Raw genomic sequence first — 26,068 nt, 5'->3', positions numbered from 1 at the left:
CTGTGTCGGCTGAAAATTTCTGCTCCTAACAATTCCACGAACTTCAGACAGATTGATAAGATTTTGGATTCAATTAATTTTCCCTTTCTAATCAGAATGGGTGGTGCCCCGTAGATATCTAAGAATATCTTAATTAATTAATAAATCGGTAAATATTTCCATATTTACAGAATTTATTGAAGAATCCAAAAAAGTAAGTAAAGCTTACAATTATTCGTTTACCTATAACCCCAACAGGGGCGAGCACTCGACTCCTGTGCCACGGTCGCCCCAGTTGGTAAATGGTAAATGGTAAATGGCCTGTATTTGATATAGTGCCTTCTAGAGTCCTGGAACCCCCCAAGGTGCTTTACAACACAATCAGTCATTCACCCATTCACACACACATTCACACACTGGTGGGGATGAGCTACAATGTAGCCACAGCTGCCCTGGGGCTCACTGACAGCCGTGGCTGCCGAGCACTGGCGCCACCGGTCCCTCCGACCACCACCAGCAGGCAAGGGGGGTTAAGTGTCTTGCCCAAGGACACAACGAAAGCGACAGACTGAGCGGGTCTCGAACCTTCAACCTTCCAATTATGGAATTGAGAAAGTAGCTTGAGATATTTTTAGATCTGACCAATAGTTTCTGATTCACTGTTAGCATTGTTAGCTCAACATTAGCCTTTAGTTTCCTTTAGGTGGTAATTGAGGAAAACAGAGTAATGCTGACTTTCTTCAAGCCCCCCCCCCCCCCCCCACCCCCCCCCCCCACCCACACACACACACACACACACACACACATACAAACACGCACTCCTCTTTCCAAGCCGTGCCTTCAGATTACAGGAAGACACAATGCTTGTTCTTGAGAATTCAGTTTTATATATTCGGCCCATTGTTGGCACCTTTTCCACCATAGGGCACCATAAGGGCAGCAGTAGCTTAGGAACTAGAGCGGGTTGTCCAGTAATTGGAAGGTTGGAGGTTTAATCCCGGGTCCAACCAGAGAATGCAGCTGTTGTGTCCTTGGCCAAGACACTTAACCCGCCTTGCCTGGTGCTGGTCGGAGGGGCCGGGGGCGCCAGTGTTCGGCTGGCTTCGTCTCTGTCAGTACTCCCCAAGGCAGCTGTGGCTACATTATAGCTCATTCACACCAGTGTGTGAATGGGCGAATGACTGACTGTGTTGTGAAGCCCCTCGGGGGAATTGTAGAATCCTAAGAAGGTGCTGTACAAATACAGGCCATTTATCAATTTTACCATATTTGGTAATGTAATTAACCTATGTAACAGCATAACATTGTAACATGCATTTCCAAGGGCAGTTTTATTTATTTTCATAAGCGTGGTTGGTTGGTGGCTCCCTGGCCACTTGGTCTACGGTGTGTGATGTGCATACAAAGCGCTGGTTATGAGCCAGTCATTAAGAACGGGACATTCACAATGTTTTGAGGAGTTTTTTCAAAGGCTGCATATTTCAGAGATGAAAAAATAATTAATTTTTTGACAAAATGTGTCATTTATTTGTTGCCATTGCATTGGTATATAAAGAGCATTTAATGCAATAGGACAAAGCATGCTTCAGAAAACCACCATGCATTCAACCTTCAATACAAATTCAACAGTGAGCTGCTCCAAGTATGTGATTATGTAGCATTAACACAAATATAACAATTCTGGAAACTGAGCTAAATCTGAAAAGCAGACAAAATCTATAATTAATAATAACTTTGTCAAACAACCAGTCAAAGAATCAGCTAAGGGGAGCACAAAAAAGCCAAGATTCCTTTGAGAAGCAAGCTGACCAAGAGAGTCTCTGACTTTGGGAACCAGCTTGTCTGGGGCACAGATGAGGATTTCAGTCTTATCTTCATTCAGCTGAAGAAAGCTCCCAGCCTTCCAGGTTTTGATGGAGTCTAAGCAGGTGTGTAACAGCTGCAGCTTAGACATCTCATGGGGCTTAAATGAGATGTACAGTTGGATGTCATCTGCAATAAGATGGTCGGAGCTTCCTTTGAAGGAGCTCAGGATGTGCTGAAGAGGAAGCAGACAGAGGAGGAAGAGCAGAGGCCCCAGCACAGAACCTTGTGGGACACCATGGGTAAGGGACGTGGAGGAGGACCTAAACTTGGAGACAGCCACAGAAAAGGAGCGCTCAGAGAGATAAGAGGAGAACCACTCCAGAGCAGATCCTTATAGGCCTACCCAGTCTCTCAGCCTCTCCAGTAGCAGGTGATGGTCAACAGTGTCAAAGGCTGCAGTTATGTCCAGCAGGACCAGAACAGAACAGTCCCCTGCATCACTGTGGGTAAGAAGGTCATTAGAGACCCTAAGAAGAGCTGTTTCAGTAGAATGAGCTCTACAAAAACCTGACTGGAAGCGATCATAGATGTTATGTTCATCAAGAGCAGCTGTGAGTTGTTTAGCCACAACCTTTTCCAAGATCTTGGAGATGAACAGAAGTTTGGAGATGGGTCTAAAGTTGCTAAAGAGAGAGGGGTTGAGACTCGTTTTTTAAGAAGTGGGTGGATTACAGCATTCTTAACGTAAGCAGGGACCTGACCAGAAACCAGATAAGCATTAATTATAGAGAGCATGCTGGGATCGATGGACCGATGTCGGAGACCCCTGTACAGAAGTCCCCAGGCTAACTCCCAGTACGACCAGGTCAGTCCAGGGTCATCTTCCAGGTAACGACAGTTGGACTAGCTTGCGTCTCAGCAATAACTCTTAAGGAGTTGAACAAATCAGCTTTGTTCTGCAGGAAACTATCTTCTTGTTATCAGCTTTGCAGGTGCGGAAAAGGTTTAAAAAGGTTTTGAAGACGTGTCAAAATCCTTGCTGGTTAAAGAGGTTTTGCTCAGATGGCCGGTCCGAAGCGTTTCCTCTGGAACTCTCGAACTGTTGAACTGTTCGAACTGAAGGAAAAACCAGAGTAATCTAGTTTTAATATATTGATGTTATGAATAAATAGCCAACCAAAAGTTGACAAGTTTGAGGGATATTACCAAGAAACTCAGAGACACGCCCTTTTTGATTCGGAGGCTCTAAATCTGGGCAAAAGGTTAACTATGTGTCATGCGTTTTTCACTTTAGCTTACTTTGCTTGTGTGAGTGCAAATGGTGATGACCTCGTCAAGTAAACATGCTAACATATATCATTAAGCACAGATTAATGAACATGTCATTGTTTTCTAATTATTATAAGTAGCAATAAACAAATGTTTATTTAATGATTATCTTTAACTTTAAAATCTTCTTTTTCTTCTGATCTTCTGTGAATCAAGGAGTTTATGTAATGAGTTCCTCTGTAAAGGGACCTTGGTAGGAGAGAATGTTATTGTTATGATTTTATTATCTCTGTCAGAACTGCAGGCTCTGACTCCAGCTGGTGAGGAAGGCAGGCTGGTTTAAAGGGACTACGTGCAATATTGTGTCTCCTTTCTGACCAGATGTTGAATAGATGTTGAAAGGTCTTAGCCTAGTGAACTAGACCAAATTCTTGCTTTGCAAAGAATGGTCTAGGCATGCTCCATTGGAACCTCAGCAGCTCCTACCAGGACTCTGGCTAGCCAATCACAGCTCTCTAGAGGGGTTTCAAACACATAAAGAGCTGTGATTGGTCCATAATGGTGGGCCAATCATAGTGCTCTATCTGCTTAGTGAACAAATCACAGAGCTGTATCCGCTTTGTGGGCCAATCAGGACACTCTATATGCCTGGTGGGTGGGATGATGCAACAGAGTGAAACAAGAGTATGTCACATTCATTGTCCAGTGGAATGCGGAGATCATTTGGAAGACAACGGTAGAACCCGCCCCACAACCGAGAGCCATCAATGGAGCATGGCCAGACTAAATAATACATTTATTTAGTCTGGCTTGCCAGGCTAGAAAGGTCTGGCTGCACCCAAACTGACCATTGCTGGACATTACACTAGTGAAATTCATTTCCCGCATTTGACCCATTCCCATGGGGAGTGGTGAGCTGTAGCTGTGACTGCAATCAGGAACAATTTAGTGGTTTAATCCCCTAATCCAACCCCATAAAGCTGAGTGTCAAGCAGGGAGGCATTGGTTACCATTTTTGAAGTCTTTGGTAAGACTCGACCAGGATTTGAACCCCAATCTCCTGGTCCGAGGGCTGACACTCGGCTACTGAGAAGGCTGCACCTATGTGAATGTCAGACCCCTCCATGATTGGTGTTACAGCCCCTGCAATGAGAGATACCATGCACCCCTCTAACAAACAAATTGTCCTGCACCAGTATGATCAGCTGATTGGCTGCTTTGGATGTCCCTGCCAACATAAAAGGCTGCTTGTTGCAACTCCAAAGGAGGAGACTGATCAGAGAGATCACCTGCCTGTGTGGCATGTGGTGAGGCCTTTTAAAGGCTGGTTTTTAGTAAAAAAAAATGCTTTAACTCACACCATGTGTCCAGAACTCCTCCTTAAGTTGTGATCCCACGAGCTGGGTGTTAACAGATGGGGGCTCCCAGATAATCTGGACTCTTTGGAGAAGGCTGGATCTGGTGTTTTAATTCAGTATTATGTTTTTACAGCCTGACCTTTGTCATGTTAGAGGCTTGTGGATGTGGCTTGTGATGGGCTGCCACCCCTAATCTATAATCAGAGATAACTGTCCAGCTGCGCCAACTGCTGCAGTGAAGGAGGAGGGGCAGAGCCACTTTCTGGCATGACTGTCCAAGGGCCTGATGTGAAAGGAGGTGAAGTAGGAGCTATCTGTTGTACTGAAGGGGGAGTGGTGCCAATCTCCAGTCCCCTCCTGGGTTGGAAAGGTGGCAGCTGTAACACAAGCTTCTGACAAACTGCTTTGTTAAGAACTGAGATCTACAAAAGGTCATGATTTAATATTGATTTATATTACATATGCTTGTGTTCTCATTTGTTTTTATCTCTGTATGTATATCTTTATCTTTTGTTAACTAATGTCATGTGTAATTTCACTAATGAGATCGCTGTCAGTGACGCATAAAAGGCACGTGACAAAATAAACCAGGTGTTCCCTGATTGAGAACGCGAAGCAGTGATGTGGCTGTGTTATTTCCTCCGTCAGTGAGATGAGATTGATGATTCTGCTAACAGGTTATGGGCCCAGACTACTCGGTAAAAGGAGCCTAACCGAAGGCTTACCCCAGACACATTAAGAGGAACGATCACCTTTGGTGAGCCGCTGTCAGCCTACACCATGAGCCGGCGAGTGATGGAATCCGGAAGCAGGTGGGCAAGATTGGCATTTGACGGAGATGAGCAGAAATACGAGTTGTGGGAAACCAAATTCCTAGGCCACTTACGATTGCAAGGACTAAAAGACACTATATTGAGCACCGATGAAGGTGAAGCTGATTCCGATGATGAGAATAAGAACGCGGAAGCGTACGCAGAATTGATCCAATTCCTGGACGACAAGAGCCTGTCTCTCGTGATGAGAGACGCAGCTGATGATGGCCGCGCAGCACTACGGATATTGAGGGACCACTACGCTGGCAAAGGTAAACCCAGGATCATCGGTCTTTATACTGACTTAACTTCCCTTCAGAAGACGCATGATGAAAGTGTAACGGAATATATCCTACGAGCGGAGACTACAATTACTGCTTTAAGAAACGCAGGAGAGACACTAAGTGATGGGCTGCTGGTAGCTATGATTTTAAAAGGATTACCAGAGACATATAAGCCATTCTCTGTGCATATAATGCAAAGTGACTCGGATGTTAAGTTTGCTGACTTCAAGAGCAAGCTACGTAGTTTTGAGGATACAGAGAAAATGCGCAAGGAAGAACATGACAACGTCATGAAGGCGAGACCAAATTACAATGAGTCTCGACACACGGCAGCAGCTGTTGCAAATCGAAGAGGAGACACAGTGACCGGAGTGACCTGTTTTAAGTGTGGCCGACAAGGACATAAGGCCAGAACGTGTCGTCAGAAGCAGTGGTGCAGCCGATGCAGGAGCAACACTCACCGAGACGCGACGTGCCGGAGGAATCAACGAGGTGATGAGGTACGCATAGCTCGTGAGGACGATGATGACGGGACCCAAGACAACACTTATGCTTTCAAGCTAAAGACAGACAACGCGAATCCTGGAATTGGGAAGGAGATTGAGATTAAAGGTTTGATGGTGGATACTGGTGCTACATCACACATCATCACAGACATCAGTGCTTTTAAGAAGTTTGACAACAATTTCCATGGTGGGACATACTGTGTGGAGCTGGCTGATGGCAGCAGATGTAAAGGAGTTGCTGAAGGTAGAGGAGACGCTGTGGTGTACCTGATCGACAGCAGAGGGCAACAATGTCAAGTAACATTGAAAGAGGCATTGTACATCCCATCTTTCCCGCAGAACATCTTTTCTGTGAGAGCTGCAACAGAAAATGGAGCAACCATCGTCTTCAAAACAGGTAGAAACAGAATAAAACACAAAGACGGTACTGAGTTTAACATATATGAGCACAACAGACTGTATTACATTGAAACTGTTACTGAATACACTGATAAATGTGCTAAGTGCTTGGACATACAAACGTGGCATGAAATTCTAGGTCACTGCAATCATGATGATTTACAAAAGCTGGAGAATGTAGTTGATGGCATGAAAATCAAAGGCAAACTGGGAAAAGAAGTAAAGTGTGAAGTATGTATCCAAGGTAAATTTGTTCAATACAGAAATAGAAAACCAGACAGAAGGGCTAAGAAACCTCTTGAATTAGTGCACACAGATCTGGCCGGTCCAATAAGTCCAGAATCTAAGGATGGTCATAAATATGCACTATCATTCGTGGATGATTACTCAAGTGCTATTTTTGTGTATTTTCTGAGAAACAAAAGTGATACGGTGCAAGCAACCGAGAAGTTCCTAGCGGACACAGCCTCATATGGTGATGTTAAATGCATTAGGTCTGATAATGGGACAGAGTTTATGTGCAGAAGGTACCAAGATTTACTGAGTAAACATAAGATCAGACATGAAACTTCAGCGCCATATTCCCCCCATCAAAATGGTACTGTAGAGCGGAATTGGCGCACCCTTTTTGATATGGGGAGGTGTATGCTCATTGAGAGCGGTTTACCCAAGTACTTATGGACATATGCAGTCCAGACCGCAGCTGTGATCAGGAACAGATGTTTCAGTCGTCGTACTGAACAAACACCCTACTTCTTACTAACAGGATGCAAACCCAACATTTATACTATGCAAAAGTTTGGTTGTGCATGTTTTGCTTACAGGCAAAACAAAACAAAATTGGACTCAAGATGTACTGAAGGAATATTCATTGGCTATGACAAATACAGTCCTGCATATCTCATTTACTTTCCTTTGAACAAGAGTGTGCAGAAGGTTAGACTGGTAAAGTTTGTAAGCAAAAATGTTGAAGAGAGGCAGACGCAAACAGTTCTTATCCATGAGGAGGATGACATACCAACTGTCTCACGACCTCGAGTGGTGAAAGCATCATCCTCTCACAAGGATGAATCTGATGGTGAAACTTCTGAGGAAAAATGGAAACAAAATCCAGACACAAACCAGGCAGCAGGAACAAACAGAAGGTATCCAGAAAGGACGAGAAAGAAACCAGAATATTTAAAAGACTATGTATCAAAAGGGGAGGATAATGATGATCAAGGATTATATATCGACTACTGTTACAGAGCAACATGTGGTATGCCCATTACATACAACGATGCTATAGAGTCCCCAAATTCTGATAAATGGAAGGCAGCAATGGATGAAGAGATGCATTCTTTATTAGAGAATGACACCTATACCCTGACGGACTTACCAAAGGGCAAGAAAGCAGTGGGGGGTAGGTGGGTATATGTTCTGAAGAAAAATGATGACGGATCAGAAAGATACAAGGCTAGGTATGTAGCAAAAGGTTACGGTCAAAGAGCTGGACTAGATTATGATGAAACATTTTCCCCAACAGCTAGTCTAACAAGCGTGAGGGTACTGATGCAGTGTGCTGTACAGGAGAACCTCATTTTACACCAGATGGATGTCAAGACAGCTTATCTTCATTCACCAATAGATTGCGACATATATATAGAACAACCAAAAGGATATGAAGTTAAAAGCAACCCGGATGAACATTTAGTGTTTAAACTGAAGAAGTCTCTGTACGGATTAAAACAATCTGGCAGGAACTGGAATAAAACTTTACATGACTACTTGATAACTAAAGGATTCAGTCAAAATTCTGCAGACCATTGTGTATATACCAGGACAACAGAGAGCGACAAAGCCATAATACTCATTTGGGTTGATGACATCATTTTAGCCGCCAGTGATGCACGTGTTCTGCAAACAGTAAAGTCAATGCTGGCAAAGAGATTCAGAATGAAGGACATGGGATCACTAAAACATTTTATCGGTATAGAGTTTGAACAGAAAGAGAACTGTATTCAGATGACTCAACAGAAGTATGCTGAACAGATATTAGAAAGGTTCAATATGCATGACTGTAGAACAAGAGCAACACCATGTGAACAGAAGAGAAACTATAACGATGGTGCAAAGAAACTCATAGATGTACGACTGTATAGAGAAGCAGTAGGTAGTCTTCTTTATTTGACATCATGTACAAGACCAGACCTCAGCTTTATTTTAAGCCAGTTATCACAGTATATCAAAGACCCGACTGAAGAACATTGGATTACTGTGACTCATGTACTAAGGTATCTTAAAGGTACAACAGGAAAAACTCTGACTTACAGACCAAACGAGACAAAACTAAGAGTACAGGCTTACAGTGATGCAGACTGGGCTGGTGATGTAATGGATAGACGAAGCACATCAGGTTACTGCATTAAACTTAATGATGAAAGTGCATTGATATCATGGAAAACAAAGAAACAACCAACTGTAGCTTTATCAAGTTGTGAAGCAGAATACATTGCATTAGCAACAACTATACAGGAATGTTTGTACCTTTCATATTTGTTGCCAAGTATGTATGCACAGGACATGATGACACCCTTAATCCTAGAGGACAACCAGGGTACCATTGCTTTAGCAAAGAACCCCGTCAGCAGGCAGAGATGCAAACACATAGATATAAAATACCATTTTATAAGATCATGTGTGAACGATGGGAAAGTGATGTTACAATATTGCCAAACTGATCAGATGGTAGCAGACGGAATGACAAAACCAGCAACAAAAACTGCATTGAAGAAATATGAAAACATAATGTTTGGAAAATAAAAGAAGTCAGGAATAAAAGACAAAGTGAGAACAAGTGGGGGTGTTAAGAACTGAGATCTACAAAAGGTCATGATTTAATATTGATTTATATTACATATGCTTGTGTTCTCATTTGTTTTTATCTCTGTATGTATATCTTTATCTTTTGTTAACTAATGTCATGTGTAATTTCACTAATGAGATCGCTGTCAGTGACGCATAAAAGGCACGTGACAAAATAAACCAGGTGTTCCCTGATTGAGAACGCAAAGCAGTGATGTGGCTGTGTTATTTCCTCCGTCAGTGAGATGAGATTGATGATTCTGCTAACATGCTTGAGCATAGCCATTAATGAGATATTGGAAGTGCTGCTGTGTGTTTTTGTTTGGTTGGAATATGATGATGTAACATTTTGGAAAAAAATACCACAGCAGTAAAGAGTAAAGACTGCATAGAACAGTCAAAGCATTCAATAATTGGATGTATTTTCCACAATATAAAACCTTTATAGTGGCAAAGACAACCCACGTGAGGATCAGCAACAGGAGGCAGAACGTTATCGCTTTGGCTTCGTTGTACTTTTTGGGGAGGCCTTTTCCCATGTAGGAGAAAATAAAGCAAACAATGCAGAGTGATGAAAGGAAAACCATAGAGCCAAAAAATGCATTTTGATTGAAGTCACAATCAAGTATGATTCGGTCATGAAACAATAATGTGTTTTTGAGAGGCTTTGGAGAGGCAATGGCATAGCCAATAATAAGTAAAATTCCCTGAGTGACAAAAGTCACAGAGATGATCAACCATTGTCCGTAATATTTCGCCCACCAGCTGAGGAGTTTGGGGAACTTGGCGGCTATTTGAAAATGCAAATGATCTGAAAAGAGCGCACAACAAAGCATGCCAGACAAACAGTGAAGAACAAAAGAAATGGTAAAAACCTTAATACACAAGAAGCCGTTGTGGGTTTATCAAAGTAGAAAAACACTCCAACACTACACAGACTGAGGCAAACTAAAATCAGGAAGCACATTGGTCCTCCAGCAGATTTGACAACAGGTGTGTTGTAGTTGATGGCAAAGAGAACAGATACAGCAATGCCGAGGCCCAAAATCACCAAAGTGAAGATCGCAACCAGCATGGCTCCACCATCTGAGAATGATATGAACTCCTTATGCCGCTGGTTGCAGGATGTACTTCCTTCTTTAGACCACTCTGATTCCGCACATTTTTTGCATTTGTAGGGGTCTTCTGTTTCACAACAGATGAATAAATCTTTTCACAAAATATCTGAAAAAGACATGGCTGCATTCTTCTGTGTGTTCTAACAATGACTTAATGAATATTAGCAATTGTTAAAGGTTCTTGCACAGATCTAAAAGTGGCAAAAATATTTCTCTCCCAAGAGGTTTGCAGACTTTTTGTGCCTTAGCAAGATTGGCCAAATATCGATATTTAAATATTTAATATATAAAATTATTAGATTAATAAAAAAATATTCTAAATGAAAGTGATCTTTCATGTTCATTGAAACACACAAAAACACATTGTAGGGGATTCCTTTAAAGGATGTGCTGAAGCAGAAGCAGATAGAGGAGGAAAAGAAGAGGCCCCAGCACAGAACCTTGTGGGACACCATGGATGAGGGAGGTGGTGGAAGACCTAAACTTGGAGATGGCCACAGAGAAGAAAAATAGCTATACATTTGCATATTTCTGCTACAGTTCAATACAAAGTATGTTTCTCATTCTCCTGATCAGCTTCCATGCATGAAACAATCTCAAACAAAAATCATTGCTAAATTGAAAGAAAACGTCTTCAGGTTGTTCAATTATAAATGCAATTTTGGAGGATAGTAGGATAAAAGCAGGACTGGTATTGCTTTGATGTTTTTGCCATTTTCCCACTTACCTGTACTGTTAATGTAAGTGTCTATTGGACATTTTGTGCAATTGAAGCAGCATTTTTGGATTCCCTCTTGAGTTTTTTTAAATCCTTCTGAACACACTTTCGAACAAACGGACACTGGCACGTTGGTCTGAAATGTAAAATAAAGCTCAATTAAAACAATGCTAGACAAGTTTTAATAGTTGATATCCATTATGCTTTTTTTGTTGTTTGTATTTTAGTAATCAATCACAATAAAACTCACATGCATATTAAGAAACTATTGATTTTACTTAATGGCATGTATTTGATACAGTGCCTTCTAGAGTCCTGGAACCCCCGAGGCACTTTACGATACAATCAGACATTCATCCATTCACCCATTCACACACATGTTCATGTGAAGAGCTACAATGTAGTTACAGCTGCCCTGGGGCGCACTGACAGAGACGAGGCTGCCTAGCAATGGTGCCACCGGTCCCTCCGACCACCACCAGCAGGCAAGGTGGTTTAGGTGTCTTGTTCAAGGACACAACAGCAGCATTCTGTGTCGGGAACTGGGATTGATCCTACAACCCTCCGATTACTGGACAACCCACTCAACTTCCTGCTGCCTTATTAATCATTGAAATAAATAAATAATAATTAAAAAAAAACCTTTTCATCTTGGTTCCATTTGATTTTGTCTTTGTTGATGATGAACCGGTATGGTGGTTGAAACTGACAAAAGCCGACGACCTCCGCGTCGCCAGTCTGGTTCCAGTAAACTACTGAATAGTTGCCCAACTTAGAGTCACCATTCTGATCAAACTGAATAGTCTGGTTTAAAAGCGTAAAATTGGATTCCCTCAGTTGTTTAACAACCTGTTGATAGCAAACAAAGTTCAGATTACTTGTAGCTCAATGTTATGTTGATGAATTTTTGTCTAACGTTATATTTTACATCTTATTAACCTTAAAAGGAAACAAAAAAGGTTAGAAAATCCTACCTTGAGCACTTGATCATTACCGGTCTGTCGTGATGATTTTCATCAACAAGGTGGATGTCAAAAAGTCCACCTAGCAGATAATCCCCATCCAGTCTAAATTCTGAAGCTGTGACAACATCCATCAGATCATGCAGGAAGCATCCCAAAAGACACGCCTAAGCTAGAGTTTGTCTCATCGTTATGGTTACAAACTTGCCTCTTTCTAAAAATGAAGATGTAACTAGAATGGTAAATAGCCACGTTGGTAAATCCCAAGCCAGAACTAGTGATGAGCACCAAGTCACAAATACACAACTGTTACAGCTCAATCATTTACATATCAGCAAGCAAATTTTCTCTTGTCAATGGCTGCCAAGCTATTATGTAACAGACAATGCAGTGTTTTAAAACAGGTTTCATCAGAACTTCATGAATAAAGACCCAGACCAGAGTTGTAATATGCAAATAAAGGTTGTTTGTCCTTTTCCCAGAAGCTAAAAACCTGAGAAGTAAATATATAGAGATGAAAGCAGCAGCTATAATGTACAGGCGCTGGTCATAAAACTAGAATATCATGACATATTATTTATTTTTTTAATTCTATTCCAAAAGGGAAATGTGTATATTATATTCATTACACACAGACAGATATACTTCAAATGGCTGCCCGTGCAGTTCAGGATAAATTTCAAAATTTTGCTTCTGACTTACAAATCCTTGAACCATCAAGCTCCTCCATATCTGTGTGAACTTGTCCATTACTACAATCCGCAGCATGCTCTCAGGTCTGAAGATAAGCTCCTCCTAGCTGTTCCGAATGCACGTTTAAAAAGCTGTGGAGAAAGGGCTTTCTCTGTCTGTGCACCAAAGCTGTGGAACGCATTACCACTAGTAGTGAGGCAAGCACCAACAGCTAGCATTTTTAAATCACACATGAAAACTCACTACTTCAACCTAGCGTATAACTTTAGGTTACTATCGTAACCCCGGTTCTCTGAGTAACATGAGTGAGATGTCTCACTATGGGATACGCCCCTCCGCGGATTCCTCAGAAGCACTTATCTCAATACGCCAATCCTGATTGGCCAGTGACCGTGACGTATGCGTCCCCCTGCTACTATAAGTAGCAAGCGTCCCCACGCACGCACTATTCAAGATAAACACCTCTTCTCGCTTCGCCCAGCAAGAAGGGTTGTCTGGTGAGACATCTCACTCATGTTACTCAGAGAACCGGGGTTACGACAGTAACCTAAAGTTCTCTTTCTTAACATTCATTTCGATGTCTCACTATGGGATATGGAGACTCCCGTATTGCCAGACAGCTTATCCAGCGATCACCAACCTACAGGGATACGTCTTGGCCCGCCAAAGACCCCACACTCAGAATCGTGTGAGTCATTGCAGGGACCGAAACATCAAGCTTATAGAAGCGTGCAAATGCAAGTGGAGAAGCCCAACTTGCTGCAGCACAAATCTCCTGGATTGACAGCCCCCGAAAAAGGGCCCAAGAAGCAGACAGGCCCCTAGTAGAATGGGCCCTGAGCCCAACAGGTGCCTGAATGCCCTGACAGGAGTAAGCCATAGAAATAGCCTCCACAATCCAGTGGGAAAGCCGCTGCTTTGTGACGGGTTTCCCCTTACGAGGCCCACCCCATGACACAAAAAGCTGGTCCCCCCTGCGAAGGTTCTCCGTCCGATTCACATACTCCTTGAGCGCGCGAATCGGACACAGCTTGTGCCACCGCTCCTCCTCAGGAGAGGAGAAGGGTGGCGGGTAGAAAGCTGTGAGGATAATAGGAGAAAAGGAGCCCACCACCTTAGGCACAAAGGCAGGGTTGGGCTTCAAGGACACCTTCATGTCACCTGGTGCAAACTGGGTGCAGGATGGGTGCACAGAGAGAGCCTGTAAGTCACTAACTCGCTTTGCAGATACCAAAGCCAGGAGTAGCACCACCTTAAGAGACAGGATCTTAAGGTCCAGGCCGTCCATAGGTTCAAATGGAGGCCCGGAGAGGGCCGACATCACCAAGAACAGATCCCATGAGGGCACCAGGGGTCGGGACACAGGGAGAAGCCTGCGCACGCCTCTCATGAAGCTACACACCAGGGGGTGTTGACCTGCCAATTTCCTCCCAAAACCCAAGTGTCGGGCGGAAATGGCTGCTAGGTACACTTTAATGGTGGAGAAAGCCTTCTTCCCATCCAACAAGTCTTGCAGTAAAGACAGAATGACGTTCACCGGGCATTGGAAGGGTGAGACCTCCCTACCCTGACACCAGGCTTCAAACACCCTCCATTTACAGTCATATAGGGACCTAGTGGAGGGGGCCCTAGCATTCTGAATGGTTCGAATGACTGCCTGGGGCAGCTCTGCTGACACTAGCCCACACCCCTCAGGGGCCAGGCCCACAGGGCCAACCGTTCTGGATGAGGGTGGAAGATCGAGCCTCCCACTTGGGACACCAGGTCCCTGCAAAGCGGCAGTTTCCAAGGTTGGCCCTCCAGGAGCTGGAAAATGTCCGCCACCCAATGCATGGCTGGCCAGTATGGGGCCACCAGAATGAGAGTGTGGCGCTGGGTTCGTACCCTCAGCAAGGTGGGTGGTATCAGGGCCACTGGGGGAAAAGCGTAAAGCAGTCCCCGTGGCCAGTCGTGCGCCAGCGCGTCCACGCCGAGTGGAGCGTCTCGGTCGCGCAGGGAGAAGAACAGAGGACACTGAGCATTCTCCTTGGAGGCAAAAAGATCCACTACGGCTGTGCCGAACCCGATCCAAATCTGTTCCAACACTGCTGGATGCAGGCTCCAATCCCCGTACAGGGGTGTCCCTCTGGACAACAGATCCGCCCCCCGATTCAGAACACCCGGGACGTGGGTGGCTCTGATTGAGAGGAGATGCCTGCTGCACCATAGGATCAGTCTGCGTGCCAGCGTGTGTAACCGCACGGAGCGCAGCCCCCCCTGGCGGTTTATATAAGCCACAGTCGTGGTGTTGTCTGTTCTCACTAGGACATGATGGCCGGAGAGAAAAGGCAGGAAGCGCCTCAGGGCCAGAAAGACCGCGAGGAGTTCCAGATAATTTATGTGTGTCCCCCAGAGCTCTCTGCTCCACACACCCCTGACAGAGCGACCCTCCAGGAGCCCCCCCCCCCCCCCCCCCAACCTGACAGGCTCGCATCTGTCGTGACCACTTTCCTCACGAGAACCAACCCCAAAGGCACCCCCTGTGCCAAGAGGGAGGGGTGACGCCAACAGCGGAGCGCCGCGACGCACGCTGCAGAGACCGTCACCCTGCGCGCTCTGTGGCGCACTGGAGAGAGACCCAGAGAAGCCACCCAGCGTTGAAAATCTCTCATGTGTAGACGGCCGAGTGGTACCACTGAAATAGCCGATGCCATGAGACCCAAAAGCCTGAGGCATAACGCAAACCGCACCGAACTGTGTAGGCGGAAGCGCGACAGGCAGAGCGAGAGCGCGTTCACGCGCGGTGTCGAGAGACGGGCCGTGAACGCCCCTGAGTCCAGATTCAGACCTATAAAGGTTATTTTCTGGGAGGGGAGTAAAGCGCTTTTCTGCCAGTTTATTCTGAAACCCAGACCACACACGTGATGGATCACAACCAGCGTGTTTGACGCTGCCTCCTCTCTGGACCGTGCCAGCAGGAGCCAGTCGTCTAAATACGTGGCCAGCCGAATGCCCCTCCCTCTCAGAGGGGCGATCGCTGCCTCCGTACACCTGACAAACACCCTCGGGCTCAGCGAGAGGCCGAATGGGAGCACGGTGTATTCATAACACACTCCCTGAAAGGCAAACCTCAGAAATTTCCTGTGTGGAGGGTACACGGGAATATGAAAGTATGCGTCCCTCAGGTCGATTGAGGTGAACCAGTCGTTCTGGTGAATCAGACGCAAAAGGGATGAGAGCGTGAGCATTTTGAATCTGTACTTCCTGAGGCATCGGTTCAGGGCCCTCAGATCCAGGATCGGGCGAATCCCGGTCCCTCCCCGTTTCGGGACCAGGAAGTACCTGGAGTAGAAACCGCTCTGAGACCGATCGGGAGGCACAATGCATATCGCTCCATCCTCTAGCAGGGAGGAGACTTCTCCCTGAAGGATGTGAGCTGATGTCCCCTGGGCATGGGAGAACACTACGCCGGAGAATCGAGGAGGAACAGAAGCGAATTGGAGCCTGTAACCTCTCGAAATAGTTCTCAGCACCCAACGTGAAGCAGAAACAGCTGTCCATTCCTCCATGTGAGTGGAGAGCGGTGACACAGCCGTGACACACGGAGCAGCAGCTCCCTCCAGAGGTTGTGGGGCAGCGGTGCTCGTGGCAACCACTGCGCATGCGCGGGGGCTTTGTGCTTTGACGGCCCAGGCGTACGGGGACGACCCGTGGCTGGCGGATAAGTCCGCCAGGGGCCGCCCACGCCTGGAAATGCTCATGGGCAACATTTTTATTGATTTTTGCTGCGCCCTTGACATTTTGTCTGGATGCGGCAGCGAACTTTTTAATGCTCCTTGAGCGTGACATGTTTGTGAAAAACAATGTGAGTGCTTGTGACGTGTGTTTTGAGCCGGCACAGCCGGCTGCACATCCTGGCCCCACCCTGGACCGCTCGGGGACTCTGCCGGAGGGGTTCCGTGAGGGGGGGAGAAGGCACCATGGCAACATCAAACAGGAGGAGCTGGCGAACGGGGAACTGCCAGCTGCAGCGTCCAGAGGGAAAGAACTCCGTCAGGCTGCCCTCTTCTTCTTCCTCACCTGCTGACCGCCGGGTCGGGTGGGTTGTCCCGGCGGCGGAGCGGCTTGGTTGCCGGATCTCTGAGGCCAAACTGGTCGAGGCGCTGAGCCCGAAGGAGCTGGTTGGACAGCTTGAGGCTTCGGGCGCTTTGGGATCCAGAACTGAGGCTGGGCTCGGACAGCCGCCTGAGGAAGGTTCGGCCGAGCCGGCAGCGCCGGCGAGGGCTTACGGGGAAGGCAGAGATGAAGGGCTTCATCCTCTTTCTTTTTGGCCTCACACCGTTGCTGCATTGATGCCAGGGCAGAGCCAAAAATGCCTTCAGGCACGATTGGCATGTCCAAAATGTCCTCCTTCTCTCTATCAGAGAGGTTGGAGAGGTTCAGCCATCATGCACGTTCTTGAAGCACCATCATGCCCATAGCTTTTCCCGTGGCCTGGACCGCGCAGCGCTGCACACGCAGGCAAATGTCGGTCAGTATGGTGATTTCCTCCCACACCTCCGGGTCCGGCTTCGTATTCATGTCCTCACAGAGCTCGGCTTGGTACGCCGAGAGCATGGAGGAGACATTCAAAGCTCGGGCGGAGATGGCGGCAGCCTTGTACGCCCTCTCGTTCAGCGCCGACTGGAAGCGGTCCGCCTTCGCGGGGAGAGCGGGAGGCCTGGAGGAAGTTGCCGAGAGCCGTGGGTGCAGGTGGGCTGCAACCAGCGGTTCCATCGGCGGCATGCGAAGCATGCCAGCCTTCTACATCCCCTCGAAGTCCAGCGAGGAGGCTCCTTGGACAGGAGACCTGGAGCTGAAAGGGTGTTTGTCCCAGGAGGACCTCACTTCTTGGAGAAGCTCCGGGAAGGCGGGAAGGAGGGGCTTTGCCGCTCTTGTGGCCTGAGGCAGCTTCTTTCCCTCGTAGCGGGATCTGACAGCCTCAGTGACCTTGGTGGGCCAAGGGATGTTGAGCCTGGTCGCAGCGCGTCGGCAGACTGACTGCATGTCCAGCTGGGTGGCCGGAGAAGCCGCTCCATCCCTGGGAGAGGACGGAAAGCTAGGCATGGAGGCTTGAGCGATGGGGAGAAAAACGTCGTCATCCTCGTCCTCCTCTGAAATGAGGAGTTCCGAGGTGCCCCCGTCGTCTCCGTAGTCCAACTCTAACACGTCCTCGACGGGGTGGCTCGGACCGGCCGGTTCGAGCTGTGAGCCCCAGCTGAGTTCGGCACACGGTTCCGGCTCCGGGAGGACATGTTCGCTGGCGTCCCCAGGCGGTGGCCCAGGGGCCGGCAGGCAAGGGTCCTTCCCCGACAGGCTAGCTTGGCGCGCTAGCCGCCGGCGAAGGCTCTTCAGGCTGAAGCAAGCACAGCTCTCAAATGACCCGGGGACTTCCAATGCCAGCTGGGCGTGTTCCAGCCCGAGGCAGCTCGAGCAGACCTTGTGCGGGTCTGTGCTTGAGATTTTGTTCCCACAGGTACAGAGGCGAGCTCCTGCGCCGTCGACTCCTCTGGTGGGAGGAGCGGCTTCCATGTAGGCTAACTGGTGTGTTAGCAGAGAACGAACAGATGCACTGGAGTGTGAAGCTGCTCGTTATGCCCCGAGCCTATGGTGAAGGCCAGGACAGAAGGACAGTAAGTTAACGTTCGGCGACGGAGAGAATATTAGAAGGCTCCGTCTGTGAACAGTTGAGCTAACTTACCTCAGAGATAAGCGACCACCGAAGCGAGAAGAGGTGATTGAATAGTGCGTGCGTGAGGACGCTTGCTACTTATAGTAGCAGGGGGACGCGTACGTCACGGTCACTGGCCAATCAGGATTGGCGTATTGAGATAAGTGCTTCTATTTCGTCTAGTCTTAGCCCTTAAGCGAGCTGCTATTGGAAGGATGATCTCCGCATCAGCCAATCATGAAGAGCTTAAATGTACGCCCACCATAGTGGGCCCCCTCGTGGTATATAACCGCAGTGACCCCACTGCTCGCCTCCTTTTTCTCTTCATGCCAAGCTGAGAGCTTCTTAAAGAGCAAATTTATCCAGAAAGAGCAAGATTATCCGAGAAGACTTACCAGCCATGTCCAGCGACGCCAGACCCTGCCCGACCTGCCAGTCGGGCTCCATTTCCAGCGGAGACCTGCACGCTAAGTGTGAGGTCTGTCTCGGGGCTCACCACGCTGGCCTGGCCTTGACCCCGCAGGCCTCGTGCCCGTTCTGTGCCGCTCTGCCCGTGGCAGAGAAGATTCGCCGGGTCGAGTACTTCACTCCCGCCGCCGACGAAGAATTTCCGGTGGCTGACTCGTACCCGCTGGACAAGGCGTTGGATTTCTTCGACGCCGGTCAGGAGCCGGCTGGCTTCAACCGGCTGGATGACGTCACCGACAGCGAGAACTACGACGAGGCGGCATCCCTCCTAGACATAACGGAGGTCGATGAGCTCCGCCCAGCGGGTCCTTCTGCCCCAGTGGCTTCTCGCTCCTCCCTGCCAGCAGTAAGAGCACTGCTCCAGGAGCTGCCCGCCATCATTTCTGCGGCAGCAGCCCACAAGGGGCTAGCTGTGCCAGAACCAGCCCCGCCTGAAGCAGATGATTTGGCGGGAATCTTCGGGGCAACTCAGACACGCTGTCTAGACCCTATTTGGCCACGCTTTCCCGCTGCTATGAGCTGCTGGTCTGCCGCCTTCTCCGAGCCTGCCAAGCTCAAGGCGCCAGTCTCCACCTATGCGCCCATCACCAAGGTCGAGGGGTTTTCCGACCAAGGCTGGCCGTCCGTTCCTCCGCTAGAGCCGGACTTGGCCTCGCTGTTTGGCGCCAAGAACCACCTCGCTGGCCCGCGAGCTGTTCCCGCTTCAAAACTCGACCAGCTGCTGACGCGGCTCACCGACCGCGCACATCAGTGTGCCTTTCAGACCGGCGCTGCAGGGAATAACATCGCCCTCCTTGCCTTCGGCGTCTCGAGGATGATGGAGGAGCTGGAAGCCCCCGAGGAGTCGAAAGCCGTCATTACTAAGACTGCTGATGCTATCCTCAATTTGTGTGCTGCTGTGCTCACCGGTTCTGCTCGCATCGCTGCCTGGCAGACCCTCATCCAGCGAGCGATCTGGCTCAAGGCCCTGCCCTCCATTCCGGAACATCTGCAAAGGGAGATGCTGGACGGCCCCATCACCACCGATGTTCTGTTTGGTCCCCATCTTAGGAGCGTCATTGAGGGGGCTCAGAAGACGGCCAAACTATCGGCTACGGTACGAGACCTGGTTCACCCTCGGTCAGCCTCGCACTCCGGCCGTTCTGCCAGAGGATGGGACGAACGGCGCGGAAGCTTCAAACGCCCAGCTGCACCGTCCGCTCCACGGAGCCGGCCTCCCGCTTCGGCTCCGCATCAGCGGGACCAGCGAGATGGCGGGCAACGGTTCCGGCGGGGCCAGCAGACGCCGTCTTGGCAGTCCCAGGTGCACGAGCCTCGCCGAAAGCAGCCACGGAAGTGACTCTTTGGGGGGAATGTGTGTGTACATGATTGTAATGATGTTGATGTTGGTTTTGAAATAAAACCCAAAACATGTCACTCAAAGAGCACAATCCTACAGTCCTCCGCAGAATCCTCTGCCGAGTTCTCACACATGTTCCCCACACCAAGCACTGCTGCACGCATACATGTTCCTGCAGGCAGTCATAATATACGGCCAACCGTAAGGGTGCGCTCCATTTGCGCTCCGGCCCCAGCATCCGGCCGGGCCCAACTCTCCCAGCTCTCACTACATCGTCGGGTGGGGCGAGATGTCAGGTCGCTGTCTCGACCACGCGCGGCGGCACAGTGCGCGGCTTCATCCGCGGGCACTCTGTCGCACCCGTGCACAGGCTCGGCTCCCACTCGTCCTTCACTCTCGGACTCCACGCTCCGCGGTGCGGACCAGCCTGTTCCAGCTGTTTCGCACTCGCCCTTTCGAGCGCAGCCCTCCATGGGTCGCCCCCAGTTCTCTGGTACGGGCGACGGCGGTAAGGGCGCATGCACAACCCTCAGTCGTTGCTCACGTGACCGCGCACACGCGTCCACTGTCGGAACGCGCGCACGAGTGGCGCCGCCTTTGTATCATGAGCAAATGGATTTCGGATACCATTCATTGCGGTCACACACTTCATTTTCAGGTCACTCCACCTCCCTTCAACGGGATCGTGGAGACGACGTTCACATCGCAAGTACAGTCTCAGGCCCTAGAGCTGGAGCTGCGGGAACTTCTGTCCAAGGACGCTATTTCACGAGTCCCTCGCGGACAAGAGCTCTCGGGCTTCTACTCCCGCTACTTCATAGTACCGAAGAAGTCGGGAGGAATGAGACCGATTCTTGACCTGTCCCTGTTCAACTGCTCCATAGCAGTAATGCATTTCCGCATGTTAACGATGAGACAAGTCCTGGAATATGTGCGCCCCGGGGATTGGTTCACGTCAATCGACCTGAAAGACGCATACTTCCACATACCAGTAATTCCAAATCACCGGAAGTTTCTGCGTTTTTCGTTCAAGGGAGTTCAATATCAGTTCAATCGCCTCCCTTTCAGCTACTCGCTAGCCCCGCGCACCTTCTCCAAATGTCTGGAGACCGCGCTGCAGCCACTGCGCACGGAGGGAATGAGGGTTTTGTTTTACTTGGACGATCTTCTCCTGTGCGCTCGGTCCAAGGACGAGGCGTCACGGCAAACCAGGAGGTTGACAGAGCATCTGTCGACCCTGGGGTTTTCTATAAACTGGGAAAAGAGCTCCGTTCTTCCATCCCAGTCGATTGTGTATCTCGGGGTGGAGTTGGACGCCTCCCTAATGAGAGCACGTTTGTCGCCTGCAAGAGCGGCAGATCTCTCCACGGTGATCTCCCGTGTACAACCCCGCAAGATCGTGAGAGCCCTGTTAGTCATGAAACTCCTGGGCATGATGTCCGCAGCCCATTCGGTGGTGCCGCTAGGCTTGCTGCACATGAGGCGCTTGCAACGTTGGTTCACCCGCCTCCGGGTGCACCCGATACGTCAGAAGAGACGTATGTTGAGGATTCCCCCTTCAGTGGGCGGGGACCTCGCTCACTGGGGGAACCCCTGCATCCTCTCACGCGGGGTTCCCATCGGACGTCCTGCGTCACACGTATCTGTGTTTACGGATGCGTCACTGTCGGGGTGGGGGGGGCACGTGCTTGTCCCATACGGTGGCAGATCGTTGGCCCTCCCACACGCACGAGCACATAAATGTGTTGGAGCTTATGACAGTGAGGAATGTGATCAGACACTTTGCTGCCCTTCTCGAGGGCCGTCATGTCGAAGTTCACACAGACAACCAGGTGGCGGCAGCCTACATAAATCGCCAAGGGGGAGTTCGATCCCTCCCTCTGTTGCGTGTCGCCACAGATTTACTGTGTTGGACACATGTCCACCTGCTGTCCATCAGAGCCATCTACATTCCGGGGGTCCTGAATGTAGCGGCAGACATCCTGTCGAGAGGGGGACCCCGCGACTCCGACTGGCGTCTGCATCCCGCACTGATATCACAGATCTGGATCAGGTTCGGGGAACCGTCTGTGGATCTGTTTGCGGCTCGCGAAAACGCTCAGTGTCGCCTGTGGTTTTCCCTGAGTCCCCGGGACGGACCTCCGCTCGGGGCGGACGCCTTCTCACACCAGCCCTGGCCTCGAGCGCTCCTTTATGCGTTTCCACCATTCCCTCTGATTCCCCGTCTCTTAGACCGAATTCGGTCGGAACGGCTCTCGGTGATTCTGGTGGCTCCCAGGCGCTTGTCCGCGTCATGGTTTCCGGACCTGCAAGCGCTAGTGTCCGGCTCCCCGTGGAGGCTCCCGTGGAGGGCGGACGCCCTTCTCCAGGCGGATGGAATAATCAAACATCCTCCGGAAATAGGCCAACGGTTGTGGGTCTGGCCGCTGAGCGGTCACGCTTAGAGGCTTCTGGGCTGCCGCATGATGTGGTCGCCACGATTCAGAGTGCGCGGGCGCCCTCTACCATTGCGTCTTATGCTGCTAAATGGGCAGCTTTCCAGAAATGGTGCACAGAGCGGAATGTTCAAGCGCTCTCCTGCCAGCTGGCGGATGTCCTATCGTTTCTGCAGATACTGATGGACAGGGGCCTCGCCTTCAGCACTATTAAAACATATGCTGCAGCTATCTCATCCTGTCACCAAGGGTTTGGAGATAGATCTGTTTTCAATCATCCCCTCACAAAACGTTTTCTAAAAGGTGTCAGGAGGAACAGACCTGTGTCCCGCCCGCTTTTTCCCCAGTGGGATCTAACGGTGGTTCTGCACGGCTTATCCAAAGCCCCATTTGAACCCTTGGACCAGGTCTCACTCAAGTTCCTGTCACTTAAAACTGCATTGCTGCTAGCGCTAGCATCAGTTAAGAGAGTGAGTGACCTGACCGCCCTTTCAGTGGCTCCCGCATGCCTCAGGATCCGGGAAGATGGCGGGTCTGCTGTTTTATGCCCCAATCCAGCCTTTGTGCCCAAAAGCATTAATGCTTCCTTCAAATCCAGGTCAATTTCATTGGCTGGACTTTTTCCTCCTCCCCATAATTCTGAGGAGGAAGCGGCTTCTCACCTTCTCTGCCCGGTGCGCGCGCTTGTACGGTATGTGTCACGCACTTCGGAGATTCGTCGTTCACAAAACCTGTTTGTGCACTACAGGGAGTCTTCCCTTGGTCAGGCGCTGTCGACCCAGCGTCTTTCGCACTGGCTGTGTGAAGCCATTTCCCTCGCTTACACGTCATCGGGGCAGGATTCCCCTGAGGCACTCAGGGCTCACTCAGCCAGGGGGATTTCCTCTTCGATGGCGCTCCACAGTGGTGTGTCGATGGAAGACATTTGTCAGGCTGCTTCATGGGCTTCATCCTGTTCCTTTACTCGTTATTATTTACGAGATGTGTCTTCAGGTTCCATCACTCGTTCAGTGCTTGGACCGCAGCAGGCTGAATGAATGCTTATGGCACCTCATTGGCCTTGCTGAGATGGATGTCATCCTCTCGTGGATGATGTTTTTTTAGTGAGGGCCCCTCTCTTATCGTGGCTGCCTCAGTCTTTAAGCCTGGTCTGAGGCTGAACGTCCCTCACTAAAGGAGATTGATTGGGTGTGTCCATTGGTTGTGTTAACCAGTGTGGCGTAAACCCATCCAGCTGCGCTTTTTTCCAATAGCAGCTCGCTTAAGGGCTAAGACTAGACGAAATAGAACGTTGGTTACGTATTGTAACCCCAGATTCTATGAGTCTAGTCGCAGCCCTTAAGCCACTTGGCCCCACTGGTTATGATGGAATAAGAGCCATTGGAGGCGAGCAGTGGGGTCACTGCGGTTATATACCACGAGGGGGCCCACTATTGGTGGGCGTACATTTAAGCTCTTCATGATTGGCTGATGCGGAGATCATCCTTCCAATAGCAGCTCGCTTAAGGGCTGCGACTAGACTCATAGAATCTGGGGTTACAATACGTAACCAACGTTCTGAGGAATCCGCGGAGGGGCGTATCCCATAGTGAGACATCGAAACGAATGTTAAGAAAGAGAACACATAATTATGAACCTCACTTACAACTACATTGTTTAAAAATGGAATGCACATTATCAACTTCCATATTATTGGGGTTATTTTTTATATTCTCCCTGTGTTTTATTGATTTTTAACTGTTGGTTCTAGGAATTTTGTTGTTTTTCCTGTTTATCTTTTATCTCTGTTCTACATGACTGTATAACACCGGTTTAATTAACTAACATTTTTAGTGTACAGCGCCTTGTTTGGTTGTAATGCCATGTGAATCCGCTTTATAAATAAAATGGTATGGTATGGTTTATTTCTTTGATGATTATAACTCACAACTAATGAAAAGTCCCAAATTCAGTATATATATAATTAGAATATCAATTAAGATCATTGCACCACATATTATTATTATTATTATTATTATTATTATTATTATTATTATTTTTTTTTTTACAAATGTTGGCCGACTGAAAAGTTTGAACAAGTAAAGTAGAAGTGTGTACAGCACTCAATATTTAGTTGGGGATCCTTTGGCCTGGATTACTGCAGTAACAAGGCGAGGCATGGAGTCCATCAGCCTGTGGCACTGCTCGGGTATACGGGAGCCCATGATGCTCCGATAGTGGCCTTCAGCTCTTCTGAATTGTTGGGTCTGGCGTGTTGCATCTTCCTCTTTGGAGGGGCCAGTGGCACCTGTGTACGGCAGACTTGCCTCTGTCAGTGTGGCCCGGGGCAGCTGTGTCTACATCAAAGCTCGTCATCACCAGGGTGTTGTAAAGCGCCTTGAGGGTTTCCAGGACTCTATAAGGCACTATAACAAATACAGGCCATTTACATTACCCCATAGATTTTCTATGGGGTTAAGGTCAGGTGACTTTGCTGGCCAACCAAGAACAGGAATACCATGGTCCCCAAACCAGGTACTAGTTGCTTTGACACTGTGTGCAGGTGCCAAATCCCAAAATGAAATTTGCTTCTCCATAAAGTTGGTCAGCAGCAGAAAGCATGAAGTGCTCTAAAACGTCCTGGTAGACAGCTGCGTTGACCTTGGACGTCAGAAAACACAATGGACCAACATCAGCAGATGACATGGCACCCCAAATCATCACCGACTATGGAAACTTTACACCGGACCTCATGCTGCGTGGATTCTGTGCCTCTCCTCTTCCTCCAGACCCTGGGAGCTTGCTCTCCAAAGGAAATGCAAAATGTACTTTCATCAGAGAACATAACTTAGGACCACTCCGCAGCAGTCCAGTCCTTGTTGTCTTTAGTCCAGGTGAGACACTTCTGAAGCTGTCTCTTGTTCAAGAGGGGTTTGATACAGGGAGTGCAACAGCTGAAACCAGGTCTTCTGTGTGTGGTGGCTCTTGAAGCTCTGACTCCAGCTGCAGTCCACTCTTTGTGGATATCCCCCCATTTTTGAATGAGTTTGGTTTCACAGTCCTCTCCAGGGTGGTTATCCCTATTGCTTGTTCACTTTTCTACCAAATTTGTCCTTCCCTGCACCTCTCTGTTAATGTGCTTGGACACAGAGCTCTGGACACAGCCTCTTTAGCAATGACCTTTTGTGTCTCACCCTCTTTGTGCAAGATGTCAATTGTTGCCTTTTGGACAACTGTCAAATCAGCAGTTTTCCCCATGATTGTGTAGCCTACAGAACTAGACTGAGAGACCATTTAAAGGCTTTTGTGGTTGTTTTGAGTTAATTAGCTGATTAGTGTGGCAACAGGGGTCTTCAAAAGAACCTTTTAACAATATTCAAACATTTTGAGACTGAATTTGGAGTTTTCAT

General features: G+C 48.6%; 1 pseudogene; it reads right to left on the bottom strand.

Moving 5' to 3' along the window:
• Positions 1-9,520: 9,520 nt before the first annotated feature.
• On the bottom strand, positions 9,521-25,179 carry LOC129164680 (taste receptor type 1 member 1-like; annotated as a pseudogene).
• Between the last annotated feature and the right edge of the window lie 889 nt (positions 25,180-26,068).

The sequence above is a fragment of the Nothobranchius furzeri genome, chromosome 15, assembly GCF_043380555.1.
Source record: "Nothobranchius furzeri strain GRZ-AD chromosome 15, NfurGRZ-RIMD1, whole genome shotgun sequence".
Classification (NCBI taxonomy): domain Eukaryota; kingdom Metazoa; phylum Chordata; class Actinopteri; order Cyprinodontiformes; family Nothobranchiidae; genus Nothobranchius; species Nothobranchius furzeri.
Note: the sequence above shows the minus strand (reverse complement) of the source record. Positions and strands in the feature narration are given on the sequence as shown.